Consider the following 10,660-nt stretch of genomic DNA (forward strand, 5'->3'; position numbering starts at 1 on the left):
GAACATAATGTCGCAATTTTTTCCTCAATAATAATAAAAGAAATGAGCAAACGTGCAAAATTTAAATTTTATTAAATTATTGAAAATGGGTCAATGAAAGTTTAGTAAAAACCCATTCGAGCTTACTAGTTCCTTATGCCCTAGACACACTTACGAATTAAGCCGAGAGACGATTTAGTGGAAAATGATGGAAATACACTTTAACCATTATTTCTAATCTAATTACGCTAAGCCGTTTCTCGGCTAATCCTCATGTCTGTCAAGGCCCTTAGACCGTCTTCAGACTAGAGGTTTAGCCTAATTTTCGAAGATCTCAAAATCGTAAATAGTAACCAATTTATTTTTGTTCTTTTGATTCAAATAGATTAATTCCCCTTAATAGTCCATTTCAAAGTCAAAATTTTCCAAAAATTTTAGACAGATAAAAATTTAGAGAAGTTAACCCTTATGGCTAAGCCTTAAGCCCGTATTAGCCAATTTTTTTTTTGGTTTCTTACCAAAAACTGAGTTTCCCATTGGTCTCTCCACTGTGGGTAAAGACAATAGACAAAATTGTATTGGAGCTGATCAAATCTTTGCAAGAAACGAGAGTAGACCCACAGGTAGAGGAGACTGGGGCAAAAAGTCACAAAACGGATATTTTATTTTTTTACAAACTACTCGAACGCCCCTGAAATTTCTAATTAGCGCAGTTTTATAGGAAATTTACCGCTCGACAACTTTGTGAAAGTAATTTTCCTCTATTTTGTAAGGAAGTACATTTATCGAACCGTTTTATAAAACGTAATTTTGTGACCATTCTCAAAAATGCTGGGGTAAATAGTATCAGGCATGGGATGTTATCACATTTTGATTCGCTTTGTTACGGGATTCCGTAAATTTAAAAAAAGAATCCTAGATAAAATATTTTCATAGGAAATTTATTCCTCTACACCTTTGTAAAACACCGTTTTCTCTATTCGAACGATAAAAACGCTTTTCAAGCTATTTTAGGAAAAGAAACACACAAAAGATTGCAAATAGTTTGGCCAATGCAAACAACAAGCAGCGACACATGATATCGATGTTTTTTTTTGCTGTGAGATATCATAAATTGTTTCGGTTTTTCTTACTTTTTGCTCCATACCTTTTGTTACTTTTTACCCCAAGTGGTCGTTTTTAATAAAAAGATTTCTTGAGAGAAGAATCTTTGTAAAATTCTAAAATAGATAACGGCTTCGTATTCAAAGAATCCAAGTCATTTAGGAAATAATCATCAGTGTATAAATTTTGAATAATAAGTAGGTAATAATTGATATATTCTTCAAGTAAAATATTTCAAAAATTGGGCTAAAAATTTTGATATTTTTTGTTTTCTAAATCCCTTGTTCGAATTCTAAGAAACATACAACATCGAAGAAGGTCTATTGAAGCTACCTATGGAAAAAATTTTAAGCCGCTGTCTTATTTATCTTGAAAGATCTTGAATTTTAAAATTTTCGATTTACAACTTTTTGCCCCAGTCTTCCCTATTGATAAACAAGATTTAAAAAAAACTTGTACCCAGGATGATAAACTCCTGGAAGCAATCTTCATAAAATTCAGTATTTAACACGGGCGTTCGATTTAATGCTTAGCCATATGGCTTACCTTTCTCAAAATTCCTATCAGTCAAGATTTTTTGAAAAAATATTTAAGATTGAATATATTAAGGATAAACGCTCCATTCTGAAACACTAATAAAACCAGTGATAAGCCCAGATAAACTGATGATAGCTGAGATTCTTTACAGACGAAATGCGTGCACCTCGAGGTACTTGCAACTCGGGATGCGTGAAAATTCGATTGTGAATTGAATTTTGGGGGTAATGGCTCCGGCACACCTTTTAGATCAGGAAAATTTCATGAAGTTGAAATTCGGATCCCTTTCTTTCTAGCATGTTTTGCATATGTCTATCTCATTCTCTCGCATTCTTCTTCTTCTCTTAAACATCCCTCCAAATTCAATTTAACTCAATCGAATTTGGTATGTGAAAGAATGAGATAGTCATATGCAAAATATGTGAGAAAGAAAGGGTTTCGAATTTCGACTTCATGAAATTTTCCTGATCTAAAAGGTGTGCCCGAGCCATTACCTCCAAAATTCAACTCACAATCGAAATTTTAAGTAATTTGAATTGCAAGTACCCTGAGATAACCTGCAAAGAATCTCAGCTATCATAAGCTTCTTTGGGCTTATTACTACTTACTTACTTAACCGGCGCTACAACCAATTACTGGTCTTGGCCTGACTCAGGACAAGTCGCCACTCGAGCTCTGGGCTTATTATTGGTCATTTTAACTACAAAAAGAGAGAGCAGTTTCCACAATCCAATTTTTTTCAACTTCTCATCATCCTGGCTGCCAAACGGTGAGAGATGTTGACTTGCGGTCTTCGATGACCCTCCCCCCACAAGTCAACATTCTCTGTCACTCGATTTGGTCTAATAATTTATTAAAATATTTATGATTCTAAAATATCCTCATTTTTTATGAACCATTTTCAATTTCAAAATGATTTTCAAATGATTTATAGACGAATTTAAATTATATATCCTTATATGCATCCAAAAAAAACTTGCAAAAAAGAATATAAGGCAAAGCTCCTTTTCGGGAGTTCGAACTGCTCGCAAAGCCTCGGACGCTTTGCTATCCCTTTTTTTCCTATATCTCCCTAAAGATATATTTTGATAAAGAATTGTGGGCTTAATGTCATTTAGGCATCACTGACACAAAAGCAACTTAAATCAATTTATTTATTAATTATCCAATTAAATGATGTTATTAAGAAAGATAACTAAAATTAGCATTAAAAAATTAATTAGGTCAGAATAAAATAAAAATCAGCAAGTAAGGGAAAGTCCCCATGTTTCGTACTATTCCGTATTAATTACATTTTTCGTATGTTTCTAAACGGAGGCAAGCAAAATCCCAAACGCCAAAATCCCGAAATCCAAAATTCAGAAAGCCAAAACCGCGAAGGTTCATAATCTTGAAAGGGATGAAATTATATGGAGGGTGTATGGAATAATTTCCCAAGACACAGAAAATTTCCCTTCCAAGGGGTAACTCATATCGAGAAACCCTCGTCAATTGTCCGAGAAACGCTTCGTGAATCCCGAGAAACCCAATTTCTGCATTGCGAAACCCGAGAAGCCCAATCTTTGCATCGCAAAACCCGAGAAACCAGAAACCCTTGTCAGAAAAAATGGAAATGAGTTATTCCTTTTAAGATTTCGGGATTTTGGCTATCGGTAGGGGAAAGTGGTCTGCCTTTGAACGAAAAATGATGTTCAAAATTTGAGATTTTTTTCAGAGTAAACTACAACATTAGTTTTACTTTTCACTACACCAAAATATTCTCTTGTTCATTAAGCGTCTATGCTTACCCCATTCAGGACTCGCAAGTCCTCAGTTTTTCCTGGTGAGGAACTTAAAAATGTTATGTAGATATATTCAAAGGCAGCCTGCATGGTGTGCCTTTGAATGTGGTTAGGCAGCCTTTGAATCTTAATTTTTCACTGAAAATATTAGGGCTGTAACATTAAACGGCCCATAATTGATTAGCATGAACCCTAATGCACTCAATAAAACCACCACTGTAGTCAAAAGTCATTATACAACAACATTTTTTACATTTTTCTGAAGCACTGTTTTTCACTTGAAAATTTGTAATAAAACGCCATTTTATGACTTGTGAGGATTATGAATAGCTATATAATAGTTAATAGAAAAGAATTTATGCTTTAAAGAAAAGTGAAAAAAATTACAATATTCAAAGGCTGCCGCATTCAAAGGCAGACCACTTTCCCCTATATTGGCTTTAGAGATCTTGACCGGGACCAGTTTCTGAATAAATGTGACCCTCCAATATATTTTTAAAACTGGGCATTTTCCCCTAGTGAGAAACATATGAATAATTTAGCCATTCCAAAGCTTGGGATCGTACGAAGCATGACACTTTCCCCTAATAAAAATATTAAAATTTCGTCATTAGAAACTTAAATATTTACAAAAATGGGCATAATTTTTATTATTATCTTCTAAGATGGATGACAGATAAAAAGAAAATTCTTTTTTTCCCTTTGCCAAAACTTGTATGAAAATTTCACTACTTTTAAAGTTCTAAATAAAGAAATTTTTAAAGTTTAAAATTAAAGATTGTCGTGTTTTGCTTGTGATACATATTTTTTCAGTTCTCATATAAGCAACACTGAAAATGTCTTATTAAGATTTTCAACCGGATATAGGATGAAAAATTAAATTTCATAAAGCGTTTCTAAGAGACAAAAATTTCGTGACATCTTTTGTGTACAACCCTAAATATTGCATTCTTTCCTTCGGGACTCCGGAGATTCCCTTTGTTTTTTCCTTGCCCTTCAACCCCTCGCCATGCTATTTTAATTCACTGAAGTGAATCCTGAAGAAATTGACAGCACAGGAAAAATAAACAGAAAAGCAAAATCAAACAATTGAAAAACAATCCCCTTATTTTAATTTTCAATGCAAAAATGTGCAAATAGTACTATGACACAAAAGCACTGTTTCCATATCTGCTTCAGGCTTCAATTTTTAATGGTTCAGTGCATTTTTTTCGATGTCAAGGTTTCCTAGAAAATTATTATTCCTAATTGAAAGGGAATCAGGGAGAAGGGTTTTGTGGAATAATTTGTCATATTGTGAATTGATAAATGATATCAAACAATCCACTTCGATATAGACATGAAGGTTTAGATTTCACTCCTAGCTTATCATTTAATTTGCTAATGTACCTAATCTGTGCGTGGAATATATTTGTAACAAAGTGATTCATACATTATTCAGAAACTGCACATATTCTCTTAAATTAAGAGATTATATATAATCAATGCTTCGTGCTTAATTTCAGCCTTTTTTTATTTTTGAAAATTTTTAATAAAATATATACCATAATATTTCGAATGAAAACTCAAATTAATTTTTTGATGAGCTTTCCTTTAAAAAAGTGTGTGGGTGTGCAATTTATTATCCTATTACAATGTTTTGCAAATTAATTAACATTATTACGTTAGGCAGTGTACAAGTGAGCAGCAGTAAAAAATTAAATTTGGATAATAAAAAAATCAAATTTCATCGGTAGTCAATTAAATTGAATTAAATTAAATTTATAAATAATGAAATTTTCATACAAATTTCGGAAAAGGGCAAATACGGTAATGCAAGTGTCAAAGTCTCAAGTTTGAAATGTAATATTTTTAATACAAATTGATTTTTTTTATTACTTCTTAAGGAATGTTGCTTGGAACCTTGTAGACAGTTCATCGTCTTTATTTTCTCTAAAATAATTCTTAATATACATTTTAAAAATAATAAAAATATAGACATAGCTTTGGTGGCTTATTTCGACCACCTTTATTCTCATAGTTTGTCTTTTGCACATCATCTCGTTTGTCGAAACGATATCTTTTGTTATTTTTTGCATTGTACAATCTTTAGAGTATGCAAAAACTAAAAATTTATTCGAGGAACAAAAAAATGGCCGGAATTGCAAACTGGACGAAATTTGGTGCACTTACCCTTAGGAGATTTTTTTTTACCTGCAACTTAATGTTAATTTCATAAATTAGACTCTTTTTGTGAAAATCTAGATTTTTACTCACTAATATTTTTTTACTAATCCTCTTTAAATATGTCAAGCATTTTCTTGAACTTAAAGAGAGAGCAATTAACCGGCCTTTTTTCCACTCGTCACCATCCTGGGGCCGTATCCTTCAGATGTGAGAGTTTTATTTTGTGGGAAAAGCTAACTCTTCATGTGGAACTCGCCTATCTGGCATCCCCAAAATTTTCTTTTGGAAATTTTCTCATCAAAAATCGGGGAGAATTCTCGAGTGGTATTCCCGGTGAGATTGTGATTAATTTACATAGAAAATAAGCAAATAAATTAAATAAAAATAAAATAATAAATACAATTTCCGTATATTTATAATAAATTTCAATGAAGTTTTTTTCTTAATAAACTGTGCAGGAATTTCAAACTTTTTTTCTTATTATCTCTCATTATTTTTCCTATTGTTTGAGTTTGATACCAATCATTTTCCAATTTGTTTATTTGTCCAAATAAAAAAACGGTTTTGGCCATTTAATGGTTAGATATTTGATTAACCTATTTATAGTCTTAATAAATGCGAATTTGAACAGATTTTTAGCAGTTTACTTGGCCGTGAACTCTTTAAAACTCTTAATTTTTGTTTTAACTAAAACCGGAGAAAAAAGATTGCATAATTTATAGTGAGTTTATCGGGAAAAGGTTCTGTTTTAGTAAGGTAGAATTGTTAGATTTCAAGAACCAACAAAACAAATATTTTAAGCAAAATAATACCACTTATTATAAAATTAATAAATTATAAATGAGAATTTTAAAATTTTACAGGAAAATATATATTGATATGAATCTAATAATCCTTGTCAAATTGCTAAAAAAAAAAAGAAAAATTGAATGGAAATTTTTTTTTGTTATAAAAATCACTGAAAATTCACTTTAGCATTATTTGACAATGGCACTCAATGGGTCAAGTGGTAGAGCACTCGCTCTATGATGCAAGTGTCCCGGGTTCGAATCCCCTTTAGGTCATCAGGAATTTTTCTGGCGTTAAAGGGGTTCGAATTGCATCCAGTGAGCTTCACTGCACTTGATTCCATGGGCATGGGACTGACAACCTCATCCCGTACAAGAAAAAAAAATAATAATGCATGTCTAGAAATCCCCTTGCTTGCGGGAAGGCCTTCTTGGAATGTTGTGCCAGCATTATTATTATTATTATTATTATTTAACAATTTTCAGAAAATTTATACAAAACCACAAGAAAATGAGAAAATCTTTATACGTATAAATACGTATTTATAATTGAATTGGTACAAATGCAAAGGGTTTTTTTTTAAGTTTATTACTGAACATTATAAAGAGAAGCCCTACAGTCATTTAAGTGTTAAGAGGAGTCGCCATGAATACATCAAAGCTTATAACAATGTTATTTAATTGTTTGTTCATTCATTGAATTTATAATTACTTCAATATTCAATTTTTTGCGACCAAAAACAGCGCGCGAAATGTCAAAAAAACCGATTTCCACAAGGAGTTCCACACGAAAATCTCACCTGATTCTCTCCGATATTCGTGGATACGGCGAGAAGGCAGGTGGAAAAAATAAGAGAAAATGTCACGGAGAGAAGCTCGCGTAAAATCTTCTTTGACAAAGTGGAGGATAAGGCCCCAGGAGCTTAAACGGTAAGAGTTATCAACTTTCAGTCTTCGGTGACCCCCAATAAAAAAAAAAACAATATCTAAAGACGTTTTATTTTCTTTTCTCTCCACCCCCCTCCATCCCCTCCAAAACCATATTTGTTGGTTTATTTCGAAAAGGCTTCCACAATTTCTATTATTTTACCGCTCGAACTCCACCCGGAGAGAGCAGTATAATCCCTCGATTTTTTCACCCCCAAAATTTCCACCTTCCACCCCCCGGGGACCACTTTTCTAACCAAATTTTCGCGTTTCAGACGATTTCTAAGAAATGTCGTCATGCTGTGTGTCCGTCTGTCGCCAGCTTTAGAGGTAAAATGGTTAGAGATAGCGACTCGGGACCTTTGAGTGAACCCCCGTAAGTCGACAATAGGATCGTTAACATACCCCTCAAAAACCATGTTTGTTAGGGTTACTTAAAAACCGTCGTGCGATTTTTTTTCTTTTTGGATGTTTTAGAGATTACCAAGCGGACATTCGACCATGTACGAAAATATCGTTGAATCGTTCCTTATAACGGTTTTTCAAGGTCAAAAGTTTTTAAAGGCTCTAGAAAAGCGTATTTACTTTCCAAATGGTATCATGTTTGGGCTCGTTGGAAAGGTCTTGGAATTTCCGATAAAACTGAACCGGTTCCAATTGCTTCTGAACCGGTTAAAAATTTGTCTATAATCGATAACTAATTTTTATTCGAAATTCAATTACACTGCTCCTGAGGTGCATTATTGGCACTGTTTCAACTTATTTATAAATCGTTTCAAATCGGTTCTAAACCAATAATAATCCGATTATGAGCCGATAATTTTTCGTCTGAAAATTAGTTCTATTACTCTTAAAACTATTTTGGGGGATCTTTTGAGTGATTAATGAATCGGTATAAATCGGTTGACAACCGCTAAACAGTAAATCATGCGAAACTACTTTTGAGTCATATCATCTAAGTTAAGAGTTCGAGCACTTCGCAAAGCCTAGGACGCTTTGCCATCCCTTTAATCTACAAACATAAATAGTCTTCAAATTTTTGTGACAAAACCAAATCAAAAAGAATCTGTTAGAATCAAAAAAAAACTTCAAAGTGTCACTCAAATTGCAGAAGAACGAAATAATTCTATACAAATTCCTTAAACATCTGCACCTTAAAATGTTTCAGAATTATTTGATTGAAATTTCCTTGAAACCCACCCCTACCTATTGCGATTTTCTGATCTTCAGTTGTCCTAGCTCTTTTTTCCAGGAGAATATTTTTGAAGAATATTTAAGGATTTTCGTGGAAAATATGGAAAATTTCAGGGAAATTGAAGAGATATGGTGATAGCTCGTTCTAGGAAAATATCCTTAGAATTCTCATTTACAAATTGTCCTTTGACATCAACATCTTAAGATGTACCGTTATTGATATAAGTTTCATAAATAATTTCTTAAAGACTTTCATATGAAATTTCCTTAGAAACTTGACGTTATGGACCTTTAGTACCTCCGGGAAAAAAATCAGTTAATTAGAAACAAGAACAACATCCTTATTACTTCCCAAAAAAATCGACAAACCTCTCGGCAAAACCCAATTTTCCTATAGCTTATGGACAAATAAAAAGAGAATTTAAAGCAAAACATTAAGCATTTTCATCAATTTAAATTCATTCAATAAAAATAGCCTGAGAACTCTTAACGCTAAGGCAGTCGTTGCCATCAGAAAAAAATTATTCTGAATGAATTATTCATTCCTTTCCAATGGGAAAATTTATAATGTTCACTCTCGATAAGAAACCGCTAATTTCCTCCTTCGTTTTAAAGGCATATAGTAAGGCCATGTAACTCCGACGATTGCAAAACTCGGATGCCGCGACCGATTTAACTCCGATACATCCACTTAAAATATAATTTATATTTTTATTTCTGTAATTAATTACTGAAGTATCATAATATAACTATTCTACTTTAAGAAAAACCAAAAATTATATTTTTATCGGTTTAATAAGTGGGTAAAAGAAATATTTTTTAAGCTCGGGTCAGCTGGGTTGTGTACTAAAAATTTAATTTCTGAGAAAATTTTGCTGTTGACAGCTCGTCGCTGGAAAAAGTTTAGTGTTTTTTCTATATAATAAAACATTATTTGCAATCAAAATTATTAGTAAAAGTTAGTGTAGTTATTGATCTACAAGGTGAGTAAGAGTTTATTGATAATATATTAATAATTCATACAGAAATAAGTGATTTTTGTGAATGTTTACATTTCGATGCAAGTCGGATGCGGTGAAAGTCAATGTTTTGGTTCAGAATTTGCATTGTTCAGGACTCTTTTTCTGTTTCAGATGCCAAAGGGAACAAAAGAAAAGACCTATAAGGACAAGCCCTACTCTAAGGAAGGTCTTAGGAATGCCTTGCAGTGTGTACGAGATGGTTCTACCATAGCATATGCATCCAAAACATTTAATGTCCCAAGAACAACACTGCACAACAAATTGTCTGGCAGATACCCGGAAGAGTGCCCCAATGGCAGGCCAAACGACGCTTACAAAAGAACAAGAAGAAGAGCTTGTCAAATGGATCCTGGGATGTGCGGATGGCTGGCATCCCATCGGGAAGGAACAAGTTCTGGACAGCGTTAAACTCATCTGTGAGGTCTACAAAATTCCAAACCATTTTACAGCTGGAAGACCCGGAGACGTTTTGTTCAGGAATTTTCTCAAGCGTCATCCAGAGCTCAGCATGCGCAAGCCAAAATCCTTCTCATTGGAAAGAGCTACTGTTACTGCTGAAGACCTCACGGAATGGTTTCAGAATTGTCTTGGATATTTCACAGAACACAACCTTCTGAGCATTTCACCAGACCGTGTTTTTAATTGCGACGAAAGTGCCTTCTTTTTGACACCGGAAGATGGAAATGTCCTGTCCAGGAGAGGTTCACGTGTAGTTCCATCTCTTAAAAATTCAGGACCGAAGCAATGTATCACAGTACTCTTCATGGTGTCAGCTACTGACGAACTTGCTCCTCCAATGGCTGTTCATAAAACTGACATTACTCCAAAAATTGCCATTCACAACGCAGAAGGATGGAAAATGGGAACGTCACCACAGAGTGGCTGGATGGATGGGCCACTTTTCTATGCTGGTCTTTATTTCCCGAAAATTGTTTTCCAACATTCAGAGGAGTCCATTATCAATAACCAGCACGATCAGGCCACCGACAATAATCCTTCAAATGATCCAGTCATCCCTGGAAACCAACTCTCTGCAACTTCTGAGACTCAACCGATCTTCGACACACTAAAACAATGCTATTTCTGGCCAGGAGAAATTCCAAAACGTCGTCAGAAGAAGAGGGTCAAAGCCAGCAATGTCAAACACCAGTATATTGTATCT

General features: G+C 33.7%; 1 protein-coding gene across 1 annotated transcript in view; it reads left to right on the forward strand.

Annotated features, from left to right (window-relative positions):
- The window catches only part of LOC129807142 (uncharacterized), a 31,365-nt gene that overhangs the window by 19,548 nt on the left and 1,157 nt on the right, over nucleotides 1-10,660 (forward strand). The gene's annotated exons all lie outside the window — the stretch shown is intronic.

This window comes from Phlebotomus papatasi, chromosome 3 (assembly GCF_024763615.1).
Source record: "Phlebotomus papatasi isolate M1 chromosome 3, Ppap_2.1, whole genome shotgun sequence".
Classification (NCBI taxonomy): domain Eukaryota; kingdom Metazoa; phylum Arthropoda; class Insecta; order Diptera; family Psychodidae; genus Phlebotomus; species Phlebotomus papatasi.